Genomic DNA, 13,784 nt, shown 5'->3' on the forward strand with positions numbered 1-13,784 from the left:
GTGTCACTATCAGAGTAATCAAATCATAAATCTATATGCTTATTACCTGACGAGCATTATATAGGTAAATGTTTGAACATTCTCAAAATTTATTATTCAGTTGACTAGGAATATCAGTACATACTCAAAATGAATTAATAAAGAATTGTTCACAGTTATTTCTATTATGTTCAATATGTGCCACTGTAAACATTAATCCTATAGTGTAATTTTTGAAGTAAAACACCATTAGTTGTTGAAATCACAGCCATGATAGAGACCTTCACACAAGAGTGAGATGAAAACATGGCAAAAAAAAAGGATCTCCAAAATAAAATCTAGATATGTTATCTGGCCGGTCCAGAGGCACAGCAGTATTTTGAACAGAATCAACAACCACCAGCATAGATATTCATTAGGAAACTCGGAACAGCATGAAAAGAACAAGACAAATCCCCATTCTTTTGGAGACTGAGACTGCCAGAGACTTTCTGTAGGGGTAGGAGGAGAGAAAATAAAGTATTTCATCAACAAGTCCAGATATGTGATTACACTCATTGTGTTAGCTGCTATAGATAGATAGATAGATAGATAGATAGATAGATAGATGATAGATAGATAGAGGATAGATAGATAGATAGATAGATGCTAGATGGATGTTAGATAGATGATATATAGATAAAAAAATGGAACAAAAATCTGTATGTTGATACATCCCTTACATGTTCAATGATGAAATGTTTGTTTTAGGTACCCCCTAGGAACATTACGGTTATTCTTTTTTTTTTTTTTATTATGGTTTAAAAAAAAGGAAAATCAAACATATGCTTGTCATTGTGAGATGAACTGCAAAGTCATCTTATTTTCTCTATGACTCTAATATTAGCATATATTGTATTGTTAGGCATTATCTATTTCTGACAGGACCTGAAGCTTCTGAAATGGCACTAATCCATTTTCAATCATTTATAGAAAATATGCCAGACCATGGCATCAATAAATGCTTCTCAAAGAGCCAACTCATTTTGGCCACTACCTGGAGAACTTTCCTGACATAATCTTTAGATACACTAAAGGATATCTCTATAACTTGTTATGTGAATAACTTAACTTTGCGGTAATAACAACTGAAAAGTGTCAGTTGGTTACAAATCACTCTTTATGCACATATATTTTACACATGCACATATAAGTGTGTATTAAATAATCAGGGTTTGTATTGAGGAGGTGTATACCAGGTTGCCATGCATTCTAATTGGTTGGTGCCTGTGACCTATAAGTTGTCAGATATTTTTAATATCACTTCAAAAATAACTGGTGTTTATTAACTACTTAATCTGTACAACGGAATGTATCTTGTGCATGTTTAGCTTATTAATCATAACAGCCATACCAATTCCATCTCATGCATTAAGAAACAGATTCACAGGGTTCCATATGTGTTCACTCTTATGTGGATCCTGAGAAACTTAACAGGAACCCATGGGGGAGGGAAGGAAAAAAAAAGAGGTTAGAGTGGGAGAGAGCCAAAGCATAAGGGACTCTTAAAAACTGAGAATAAACTGAGGGCTGATGGAGGGGTGGGAGGGTGGGAGGGTGAGTGATGGGTACTGAGGAGGGCACCTGTTGGGATGAACACTGGGTGTTGTATGGAAACCAATTTGACAATAAATTTCATATATTAAAAAAAAAAGAAACAGATTCACAGAAAAATCCAATGGCTTGCTCAACATCACACAAGTTATTACATCATGAAGCTGGACACAAACCTGCATAGTCTGGTTGGAGTGCTGCGTGTGAATGTTCTTAAAAACTTTGCTCTGTTGAAGACACCCATCTGACCCAATTCCTCAACACAAGTACATACACACTTACTTCCATTTAACATTTCCCCTTGTGTGTGTTTGTTTTGTGGAGAGATTTTGCACAATCTATTGGTTGGTCAGACATATTTCTGAAATTTGTTTTATGGGATGTTTTTTGAGAGATGTTCATTGCTAATGTATAAACAATGGCTTATTGTGTTATAAGACATCAAATCAATTAAATTATATTGATTATAATGTATGTTTTATAATAATTGGGTGGTGCTATGTTCTGGTGGTTTCAATGCTTAAAAATTACTTCTGGTGGAAAACAAGCAAGCTCATTCCTCATTTTTATCATCATCTATGATCACTTCTAGGCCTTTTGGCTAAGATCAAGTGTAGTATCTGTTCTTATCAGTTTAATACCATCATCTATGAGCTTCCTTCATGGCTGACATTGTGTTATATACTCTAAAAACATTATTTACACTCACTATAAAATATTACAGCCACAGGCTTTAGAAAGGATACAATATATATTTCAATTTCAAGTATGAGACAGGAACTACTATAATATGGATTTTCATTTCTAATCTATTATATCAGAGTTGATTGCTTGTCTTTTCCAAAATGTTACTTCGTATGTGATAATTAAGTACTCTGTAAAAACATTTAAGTATCTTTAAGATAGTGATTCATTATATTAGATTCTTCAATTTAATTTTACTTTTGAACCCTTGTCCAGTAGTGATATACTTTAATTCAATTCAGTTATCTTTTGTTCATTTAGTTCATGAATTATAGAATTGAAATATAATTCTGGGTGTTCTTTAGACTTTTATAATCTTTTTTTCCATGAGATATTGGAAAAATACGATTCTGTAGCCATATAAGATGGTAACTGGGCAACCTATTTTTTTAATCATCAGCAAGAGATAAAGGATAATTAAAAGGCAACATATGAGTGATTTTAGATGAAATGCTTTTGTTGAATGGTATATTCATTTTCACCATAAACACATCCAGTACAATAAGCTGCTCATTTATTTGTATGTAACTGTTGTTATTTTCTTGCTAGTACATTGTAAACATAAAAGAAAAAAAATAAGTATAGACTTTGGCCCACTTAGAGATAAATGTAAAAAACTTCAAACGGACAGATGGAGCTCATAGGCAGAAAATCACTTCAGATGCCTCAACGTTATCTTATTTTTATAGACAGCTATTTGAGTTAAATTTCCCTACACCCACAGACTTTTAAAAGCATTTTTCTTCACCCTCCTTGATTTTAATGAAACTCCATTCCCCGTATTATAGGCTATTTTTGCACACATGCCTTATTCTAAACAGCCTTGATGTGCGTGGGGCTGAGGGAGCGAGTTGTTTGCCTTTGCCATTTTTGCCCACACAGTCATTTATAGACAATTGGTCCTCCATCACCAAGACAAAAAGGCAAGTGCTCCCCTTCAGAAATGTATAATCCCCTTAGGGTGCCTGGGTGGCTCAGCTGATGAAGCATCCAACTTTTGATTTCATTTCAGCTCAGGTCATGATCTCACGGTTTGTGGGATTGAGCCCCACATTGGGCTCCATGCTGGCAGTATGGAGCCTGCCTGGGATTCTCTCTCCCTCTCTCTCTGTCCCTCCACCACTCACACTTGCTGTCTCTATCTCAAAGTAAATAAACATTAAAAAAAAAAAAGAAACTTGAATGTAGATTTAAAAACAAGACAAAACAAAACTTCAGTTGGTACTTTTCTCCCCATCCCACGTCTTGCCATGTGACTTCTGCTTATAAGTGGACTTCTCATCCACCATCTCACTTCACGCTTTCACAAGATCAACCAGTGCTATTGATTCTACTCAAAAATATATCCTAATTTGTCTAATTGACCCTAGTACTCATATTGCATTTAGAATCAAACCAATGCTTCAAATAGGACAGTAACGTACATTATCTTTAAAAGAAATACCAGAATGTTTTTCATGGCATTAAAGACATTTGTGACCTAGGTTTTTCATTTTGTTTCTTCATCCTCACCATCTGCTACTTCCTAATATTTATCTTGTGTTTCACACAGACTGTTCACAGTGCCTCTACTATTCCAGGCTCTCTTATGCTGCAAGGTCTCCGTGCCTAATCTCATCTGTTGAAGCATTTCAGCCCTTGATAATTGCATTTTCATAGAATTCTATGCAAGTGTATATGACAGTAGAACTCAGTTTTCAAAAATTATTTGTTCACATATTTATCTTCCCCATGAGAATAAGGTTCCTAGTAACAAACAGAATCATAATCGTTGTACTGTTTTCCCTAGCCCACAGCTCCTTGTCTTGCACAGGAATGCTCAGTTAGGGAATGATTGAATGTAATTAGTGGAAGCCACTTGCACATATTTCAGAAAGTTTCTTCTGCAATCTTGAAACCAGTTAGGGGAAGGCTTTACTTTCCTCTATCTCTATAAGAGCCGGTAATTCTTATTATTCTTAGTAAACGCAATGTCCCAATTTTTTTGATGGACGTAATCCGACCCTTGAAGACAAACATAGGCACAGGTGGAAGATTCTGATACAGAAATCATTAACTCATGTGTTTCAACCAAGTTCTTCATAACTGAGTGAAATAGCTTAGTATATAAACATTGTTTAATTCATTATGGTAAGGGCTATCACAGAGGTAATGCCAACACGTTTCTATTAGAAGTGAAGGACACAACCATTTTGGTCAAGTCAGACAAGTGGCAGTAGCAGTGATGTGTTCAGTCAGTTTTAAAGAAATAAAGAAGGCAAAGCTTGTAACGTGAAAACGCTAGCAGAGTTTGCACAGAAATTTGAACATCAGCTCACCCCTTCAGTAAACACTGAGGAATGCTTAGTTTCTTACATCAGGCAAGTGGGCCGTCAATAGCCAAAATCCCCCAAAGAGTTGGAAGAATCTAGGAGGGTATATAAATCCCTTGAGAGTCGATGGAAGAAACAAAAGAAGGGACTTTTATAGATCTTCATTCTCTCTTCAGGGTTATCGTCAGCAGTTCTCTTATGGGGACTAGTGGGCTGATAAAATTGTTCCTCCAACTGAGAGCCGTCTGTTGTATCTTCTGCATGAAGTGCTGACCAATACAGACGTGTTCTTAAATCTTTGACTTCATTAAAAAATAAGTGGCTTTTTGCTTATGTCTGTTGGAGAATTTCTATTAATCAATCTAAGACAACTACAACAAGTTCCATGGCTAGTCATACTAAACAAGGAAGAAACATGAGGACTTATTACAGATAGAGGAAATATCATGTAAATTAAAAAAAAAAATTTAAATGGCATGCTAACTTTTATAATCAGAAAATAAAGTGCACTTAAAAAAACTATTTTGATTCCTTTGGGGAAGTCCAATTGTTTCTGAATCGTAGAAGCATAAAGTGTTGCATTCATTGACCAACATGAATAGGTTTTTTGAGAGTTGCCAAGGAACAGTCTAATTTTGACAGTTTACTATGAGGGCTGACCTTCTGGTTTAATAAAAATTTATTGCTTCTATTGAAGTTTTGTCACCTTCACAATATGGCTTATTATAACTGGGCGTTATTCTTACATATCATTTATATGCACGTGTCTTATTCTGGGTCTTTTGTAAGGCAGACACTAAGCAGAAATTTATTAGGAGGAACACCTGTGAAAACAAATGGGGAGGGAGACAGACAAGGCTGGGGGTGTTACCTGACCCTGTGCATGTCGGACCCTGAGTGAAGAACAATGAAAAGAAAAGGAAGTCAGTTTGGATGAAACATCCTAGACTGCCAGAGATCTTGAAGATTTAATAGTGCTCTCGGAAGTCCTAGAGCCAAAATCCTCATTCAGAGAAGCCTCGCCTCTAGAGGGAATGGGTCTGCTTTATTATCAGTACTGGACTGGAGCACTGGCTCAGAGCAGCCTGTTGAAAACATGATCAGGTCACAAATGCATCTATAGATTTCAAAGCACAGCAGCCAAGACCCTCAGTCAATTAGGGTCCCCACAGGAGAAGAACGGATGATCTTATTTTCATGGCTGACACAGCATGTAACATGGATCTTACAGAAATCAATAGTCAGCAAGAGTTTAGTAAAATTAATTGAATTAAGTTAAATTACAAGTAACAATAAAAATGAGGGCGATATTTTCCTAAGGAAGCATATTGAGGTCTAGGCAAAAATTTAAAGTTAACTTCTACTCTAGAGTATTTAGTTTCCAAGTTGGGAGTTTTGTAATGTTTAGCCAATCTTTATTTTATATGTTTACAATGCCTGCATATTAGTGATGTTTGGTTTTCTGCAGTAGATAATGCATTGTTTATATTTCAATCTGAACAATAGATTTAGATCTTTAAATCTATTGTCTGAATCTTTGACATAATTTATACTTAACATGATATTTGGTTGAGAATACAAGTCCTTTCAAAAACCACCTTTGAGGGACACCTGGTGGCTCAGTCGGTTAAGCATCCAACTTCAGCTCAGGTCATGATCTCTCAGTTGCGAGTTCCAGCCCCGCATCAGGCTCTGTGTTAACAGCTTAGAGCCTGGAGCCTGCTTCAGATTCCGTGTCTCCCTCTGTCTCTCTGCCCCTCCCCAGCTTGCTCTCTGTCTCTCAACAAAATAAATAAAAAAACAATAAAAAAGTTTAAAAAAAAAAAAAAAAAAAAAAAGGGGGGCGCCTGGGTGGCTCAGTTGGTTAAGCGTCTGACTTCGGCTCAGGTCATGATCTCGCGGTCCGTGAGTTCGAGCCCCGCGTCGGGCTCCGTGCTGACAGCTCGGAGCCTGGAGCCTGTTTCAGGTTCTGTATCTCCCTCTCTCTGACCCTCCCCCATTCATGCTCTGTCTCTCTCTCAAAAATAAACAAAGGTTAAAAAAAAATTCAAAAACCACCTTTGGAAGGGGCACCTGGGTAGCTCAGTTAAACTTCTGACTTCAGTTCAGGTCAGGAACTCACAGTTCATGGGTTCGAGCCCTGTGTCAGGCTCTGTGCCAATAGCTCAGAGTCTGGAGCCTGCTTCAGGTTCTTGCTCCTTCTCTCTATGCCTTTACCCTGCTCACATTTTGTGTGTGTGTGTGTGTGTCTCTCTCTCTCTCAAAAATAAATAAACATATACAAAAATCTTTTGTTGAATTCTCTGAGACAGTTGGCAATCATTTTAAGTGTGGCTAGAGACCATTAGGTAACTAAGTAAATTTTATGTGAAATTATTTTCAAGGTCCTCATAGCTACAGATCAGAGAAAATAAGGTTGTTTTAGTCCTCTCAATAAGTAGAATAAAAATTTACCTTCTTCTATTGAAAGATATGTGCCCTCAAGCTTGGAAAGGGAAAGTGGAATGTGGTAGAAGTGAACTTGGAATAATTCCTGTACTAAAAACACCCACCTTCATACACATGCCTACAAGGACTGTCTCTCATTTAAAACTCACATCAAATTGTGTCTGTTATTTTTAAGGATTTTTTCCATATTTTTTTCAGTATCATTCTGTAGCTGCATCTATATTACTCTGTCCATTTCCTGTGTTCTTCAAACTGATTATGATTATAGCTACTGTAGCATTTATCATATTGTACTTTATATTAGAGAGGTTTTTTTTTATCTTTGCATTCTAGACATTATGTTGCTGGAAGTAAGGTAATAGAATTTTGTTAAACTGTTCACTTATTCACTTATTGCAGTACCTAACAGACAATGTGTTAAATAAATATCATTTGGGTAGAATTTATATGTGTACATATATATACAATTAAAATACACATATATACAGACATGCATACATACAAACATACATATCACAACATATATATAAGTATATATAATATATAACATATATATCATATCTATATATGTTAATCAATTTTAGTAAATTTAATATCTGCCTATAATAAAGAATATGTAGATACAAAAATGTTTATAAATTACACAAAACAAATAATATTGTGCAAATAGTATAGATTGAGATACTACCTAGAAAATGGTAGATTTTGAAAGTATTTGTTTTCTGGAATTTTCTGTTGGTTTACAATCTTCAATCATTCTTAGTTACTCTTTCCTTCTTTCTATGCACTAATTAAAAAAAAAAAATATATATATATATATATTTCCCACAGTAGTTTTAAGTTCTACTCATGACCATCTCACTCCTGAGAGAGGAATAGAATTTAAGAACATAAGACCTAATCCAAGATCCTCAGTAAGCGAGCTGTGTGACTTCAGGTATATCCTTTAATCTCACTGGGCTTCAAGATTTTCATCTGTAAAATGAAGGGATTGAACCAGATCATCTCTAAAGTCTCTCCAGTTCCAAAGCAAACGCCAAGGTCTTAAGATTGTCTCAGACCAGAACATCTGGCTTTCTGCTTTTTTCTCTCTAATGCCTTGTGGTAGTATATAAGAATTACAAAATATTAATCATTCTCCCAAAGGAGGCCAAAAGTCTTTGGAATATGAATTTCCCAGGCAATTAATACCTGTTAAAATACAATACATGATTATTCAAAGATCTATGAGATCTATAACACAGCCCAGCTCGCCGTATTGTCAAATATAGCCTTAACTACAGATAAATCCTTGCTAGGCTCAGCCTATTCTTGTGGCATTGTACAGGAAGAAGACACATCCCCAGAATCTTTGGATTGGTATTTGACATACTTTGATGTAACTAATATCTAAATAAGGAAAATTTGAACATTAAGTCAAGATACCAACATTTTATGAAATATAAATGATTTTCTTTCCTAGCTACAGTTTCTTTCTCACTTTAGTGTCTGCCTCTAAAAAAATTTCCAACATTATATAACCTTTTTTTTCCTTTTAAAATTTGTAAAATTGAAGCTCATGTGCAGAGTGCATATCTGCAAAGATTCAAAGTCATGTTCTGCCATTTTCTGACTTAAACTTCCAGTCTCCACACTTAGAGACTATACATTTACAAAATCTTATTAGCATACTGAGTCCTAGAGAAAACAGGAAAGAGAAAGGATTTCCTTTATATGCATATATAAATATATAATACATATATTTATATAAGTATACATAGCCATATATATATAGTCATATATAGTCATATATATAGTATATATATATATACACACACACACATGAATAAAGAGATAGAATGAGAAAAAACACAAAAGAAAACCAATAAATGTGTTTAAAAATTTAGATAAAGGGGGAAAAAAAGTATAAGCTTTTCTTCAAATGAAAATGCAAGTCGTCTGCAGAAACTACTTAGGAAATTTTCTCCCTGCCACGCAAAAATTAAAACCTTAAGTAGGGTAGACTATTTGCCTTGAAGACACTATATCATTTACTGTCATCCCCTATATCCCAGTAAACATCCAGGAAATGTTTTGATTAAATCAACACCCTATTTCCAATGATAAAATAATTATATTAAAGTTACCTTAAGAATTATTCTTACTACATGGATAATCTGGGCAATCTTTCAACATCAGTAAAGCTTTATCTCCTCTCTATCCTCCAACTGATGATAAACCATATAAAATACTAGAAAGGTCAAACCCTGTCCACTGCCTCAGGTCACTTTCAGGTTGACTTTGGTTCAGCTGCTGATGTGTCCATGCTCAGGACTAAGGCATCATATCTGGAGAAGAGAGTATTTTCATATTGACCTATACCTGTCCATTTATACGAATGATAGGATTCTCATTTCACTAACGTCTTAGTCTTGGTAAATTCAATCTAATAGTGAATGAAAAATAATCTAGAGAAAATACTGCTTCTTCAAAAACAGTAGACATAAAAATAAATATATAAGGCCAATGAAAGCAATTAAGAGAGTTATTTACATTATGAAAAGACTCAGTTAATTGTTTCTTAAGGTAGAATTTTTTTAAAGCTCTTTTTTTTTCTTTTATGTTTATTTTTGAGAGAGACACAGAACATAAGTATGGGAGGGGCAGAAAAGAGAGAAGGAATCACCGAATCCGAAGCAGGCTCCAGGATCCAAGCTGTTAGCACAGAGCCTGACAAGGGGTTTGAACTCACGAACCATGAGATCATGACCTGAGGCGAAGTCAGATACTAAACCGACTGAGCCACCCAGTTGCTCCTTAGGGTAGAATTTCTGAGGTAAATCATGACATATTTTACCAGAAATGATTCTTTACATCATTTGTCAGGATACTTTCAAGAAGTACTTAATGAAAGAACATAGTATTTTATTTCATACTGAATTTAAAGCTAAACACTGTTTATTTATTTTTTTACTAGCCAAGACATGATCTTGGAAAGAACTTTCCTTATGAGGGAAGTGGTGATTGCCCCATATGCCTTTGAAATCTGTTTCGTGTAAAGAAATGGAGTTTTGAGTCTCATCAATTTTTAAACACAAAGAAGTACTTGACATACTGTAGTGAAAAAAAGTTATAGTCCCTCATTATTAATTCACAGATCAGCTGTTCAAGCAAAATTGTTTCTGAATTTATAGCAAACTAAAAGGAGCATAAAAATTATTTCTTCCTTGTGGTCTCCATAAACAGCTTTAACAGGGACTAGGTAATAAGTGCAGTATAAATGCCTTTCCAAATAGATAAGCGAAGCTGTGATTGGATTGTAATATGCTGTAAATGTGTTTTCAGGCCATAGGTCCTTTCCAAGGCAACACTCTGGCCTCTTTCATACTCTCTTTTTCTAAAAAAGAAATGTGTCGCATTATGGTTGATTTATTTTTTAAAAATAAAATACATTCCCCAGGGCACTTTGAAGACTAGGATTTAGGTATCCTGTAAGGAATATTCAAATCCTTTCCTTTTTTTTTTTTTTTTTTTGGTGGTTACACAGTCAGTCAGAGGAAGTCAAGGACAGGCAATATAGGCAGTCCTAAGACCCAGTCCAGATGCTCAAATGCCCTCAGCTATGCTGGACCTCCACACTTTTACCTCAGCCCCTGGGATCCCTAGCTTCACTTTCTGTGGGATAATTCTAAACTCAAGTAATTTCTGGATTAGTCCAGGCAATCTAAACAAGAAAATTGGTTCTGGACTCCTAATAAAATTCTCATTAGCTCAGCAGGAAAAACTAGTTTTCCTGTTCAGAAACCTCATGCATCTCATTAGACCAGCAATCATAGTAATAGTAGAGCCTCTTCATTATTTTGTGCCAGGCAGTCTATTAAGTACTTTACGTATAACATTTACAGTGTTCTCAATAACCCTTCAAATGAGGGATTTATAGACATTAATAGAGAATGAAATGTGGAAATCATATAATGCTAACCAAAGAACAGCCTGCTGGAGGCTGAGCAGAGCCTTACTAAATGATTCTTAGATTTGATAACAGAATTCAGGAGTTAGACTCTAATTTCAAGGCCTGGAGACTAATACTTTTTTTTTTTTTACATTTGTTTATTTTTGAGCGACAGAAAGAGACAGAGAGTAAGCAGAGGAGAGGCAGAGAGTGGGAGACACAGAATCAGAAGCAGTCTCAGGCTCTGAGCTGTCAGCACAGAGCCTGACGTGGGGCTCGACCCCACGAACCGTGAGATCATGACCTGAGCCAAAGTTGGACACTTAACCGACTGAGCCACCCAGGTGCCCCGAGGAGACTAATACTTTGAAGTACGCAGGGATGACCAGAATCTCAGCACGACCTCTAGCCCACTAAAATACATGAAAGGTCAAATAAGACATTAGAATGTAAACTGATTGGTAATAAGCAGAGTATGCTTCTGAAAAGATGATATGGATTGAAAAAAAAAAGTGAGAGAACAATCAAAGCAAGTATTTAAGGTAGAGGGAGCTGGGTGCAAACATACTGAATAGAAATCTTTGGGCATATTTGAGGAGCAGCTTGGAGACCTCTGCAGTTCTGGTGGTAGGAGATGAGTTTGAATAAGTAGAGCCATTGGCATATTACTCTGAGTGTGATAAAAGCCATTAAAAGTTTTGATCAGAGATGAGATGAAATCTGATTTTCACTGGGAAAGTGCACAGTTGTGGAGATTATGTTTTAAGAAGACAGGTGTGGAGATCAGTTAAGAAGCTAATGTAGAAGTACAAATCAAAGGGCAGGATCTTCCTCGGGGCGCCTGGGTGGCTCAGTCAGTTAAGCGCCTGACTTCAGCTCAGGTCGTGATCTCACGGTCCGTGAGTTCAAGCCCCGCATCAGGCTCTGTGCTGACTGCTCAGAGCCTGGAGCCTGTTTTGGATTCTGTGTCTCCCTCTCTCTCTGACCCTCCCCCATTCGTGCTCTGTCTCTCTCTGTCTCAAAAATAAATAAACGTTAAAAAAAATTTTTTTTTTTAAATAAAAAAAAGGGCAGGATCTTCCAGACAGTGAGTCCTCAAGAACATGATACTAAGAACTGATCAGTGTTCAGGAAATCTCTTTCCTTTAAGAGTATTTTCTTTTGTGTTCTCTCTGCTCTTCCCACTGCATTTGTTTTAAACTTCTAGATTTAATGTGTGCTGTACAAAAACGGAGGTGTTGTAATTAGAACAATTATTTTTGTTTCATATGTGTAGGTAAACATGTATGATTTAGATGGAAGAAAAGAGGAGGCTGAATAAAAAGCAAAGAGGCCTTAAGTTATGAAAAACATGTCTAGTACTAGACCAGGAATGTGTCTTTAATGCCATTGGTAGCAAGCAGAAACTAGTGTTCAGCCTCTTCTTCTTCTGAGGGATTATGTGTGTACCATAGGTTATTCTGGAGGCTCTACAGGAAGTAGATTGAAATGTGATTGAGAAGAGTATTTGAGAGAAGTTTAGAAAGCCATCACAAGAATAATGCATGACATGATGAGGGTCTCTTTTGTGTAAAGCTCTGGGTTAGAGACTACAAGTGCTGCACTTATGCCAGCCCAGGACTTCCCTCTCCGGGAGCTTAGGAACAGAATGAAATAGATATCTCTGCTTTACACATTTCAGTTGTGTGACACAAGGCAGCTTACACGTGCTGTTTTAGACTGCATGGCTTATTTTGTTCCCTATACTTGAAATGTATTTTCCCCCTCCTCCATTTGACCACCGTCTTCCAACATTTATTTTATTTCCTCCAGTAAGACATTCATAATCTCTATCAGTCTGTGTAAATTGCCCATTTTCTAATGGAATTTCATGGCTAATTATAACCCTTAATACATTGTATTAAAATAATTTGTGTATTCATTAGTGTCTCTTTTTAAATATTATTGAACAAACATATATGGGAGTAAATATGTGCAAGCCATGATTTTGTGTTACATGAATTAATTCAGCCCTCACAAAACCCTTACACATAGATGTTATTGCTATTCCCATCATAGAGGTGATAAAAACAGGTCCCTGATGGCTACACAGTTATTATGTAGTGGGATTTGAAGCTAGAAAGCCTAGTGTCCAGACCTACATTATTAATCCTAGACTACACACCCCTAAAGAATAGTGACTGTTCCACAGTCTATGATGTATTTCTAGTACCCAGGAACTTTCTGAATAGGACAACATGAGAAGAGGAGATCAAAAGGTTGGAAAATTATGAAACATATTAGACAAATTATAACTATAAATTAGCTGTAGTATAGAATGTCATTATTGAAAATTAGTAAGAAATGAGGCACACATTATTTTATGAGTGTCTTTGATGATAAGAGAGAGAGCGATAAAAGTTCACTCAGTTTGCATGACCATTAACAGATGTGGATTTTTTTGGGGGGTACCTGGGTGGCTCAGTTGGTTAAGCCTCTGACTTCAGCTCAGGTCATGATCTCACGGTCTGTAAGTTCAAACCCCACATCGGCTCTGTGCTGACAGTTCACAGTCTGGAGCCTGTTTCAGATTCTGTGTCTCCCTCTCTCTGTCCTTTCCCTGATGGATCTCTCTCTCTCTGTCTCTCTCTCAAACATAAATAAACATTAAAATTAAAAAAAATAATAAAAGAATTGTGGATTTTTGAGCAAAATTTTCTAGAGTGAAAACAAACAAACCAGTTAAATATCTACTAGATATGCTGCTTCAAAATTAGGCTACTGTTGAAGTATAAAGT

At 36.0% G+C, this 13,784-nt stretch overlaps 1 protein-coding gene and 1 pseudogene across 1 annotated transcript in view; both read left to right on the forward strand.

The window, feature by feature from the left end:
* The window catches only part of FSTL5 (follistatin like 5), a 791,029-nt gene that overhangs the window by 754,423 nt on the left and 22,822 nt on the right, over positions 1 to 13,784 (forward strand). The gene's annotated exons all lie outside the window — the stretch shown is intronic.
* On the forward strand, positions 2,154 to 2,282 carry LOC122238287 (annotated as a pseudogene).

Source organism: Panthera tigris, chromosome B1, assembly GCF_018350195.1.
Source record: "Panthera tigris isolate Pti1 chromosome B1, P.tigris_Pti1_mat1.1, whole genome shotgun sequence".
Classification (NCBI taxonomy): Eukaryota; Metazoa; Chordata; class Mammalia; order Carnivora; family Felidae; genus Panthera; species Panthera tigris.